This window comes from Myotis davidii, unplaced genomic scaffold (assembly GCF_000327345.1).
Source record: "Myotis davidii unplaced genomic scaffold, ASM32734v1 scaffold571, whole genome shotgun sequence".
Lineage (NCBI taxonomy): Eukaryota > Metazoa > Chordata > Mammalia > Chiroptera > Vespertilionidae > Myotis > Myotis davidii.
This window is the reverse complement of record NW_006283136.1, coordinates 1,493,946-1,494,539: the sequence shown is the minus strand read 5'-3', so window position 1 is coordinate 1,494,539 and position 594 is coordinate 1,493,946. Positions and strand designations below refer to the sequence as shown.

The following is a 594-nucleotide window of genomic DNA, read 5'->3' as shown; positions in this document are numbered from 1 at the left end:
TACAGAGTATTTTCACTGTCTTAAAAATCCTCTGTGCTCTCTCTGCCTCTTCATCTATAGCTACATAGGTATAACTCGTGTTTTTTTTTAAAAAAAAGGTTTTAATAAACTACATTGTTTTGAAATGTAATGTGACTTGAATAAAGCTTGAGAAAGGTAAATGGGATACTGTATGTTAATGGTAGGATTGTGGTCATTTTTTTATACCCTTACATATCATATTTCTTTTTTTTTAAATATATTTTTATGGATTTCAGAGAGGAAGGAAGAGGAAGAGAGAGAGAGAAACATTAATGATGAGAATCATTGATTGGCTACCTCCTGCACTGCCCCTACTGGGGATCAAGCTCGCAACCCCGGCATGTGCCCTTGACCGGAATCAAACCCGGGACCCTTCAGTCCACAGGCTTATGTTCTACCCACTGAGCCAAACTGACTAGGGCAGGACAAACTATTTTTTAAATTAAAAATAACTTTATTAAGTACAGATAATAAAATTCAAGTATGAAACTTATGATTTCTGTACCTCTTCATCATAAATATGTTCAGAAATATTTTTAAGTATAAAACAGATTTTTAAATATACTGATAGCC

At 33.8% G+C, this 594-nt stretch overlaps 1 protein-coding gene across 1 annotated transcript in view; it reads left to right on the top strand.

Moving 5' to 3' along the window:
- PAK2 (p21 protein (Cdc42/Rac)-activated kinase 2) overlaps nt 1-594 on the top strand; it is a 55,128-nt gene that overhangs the window by 51,604 nt on the left and 2,930 nt on the right. The gene's annotated exons all lie outside the window — the stretch shown is intronic.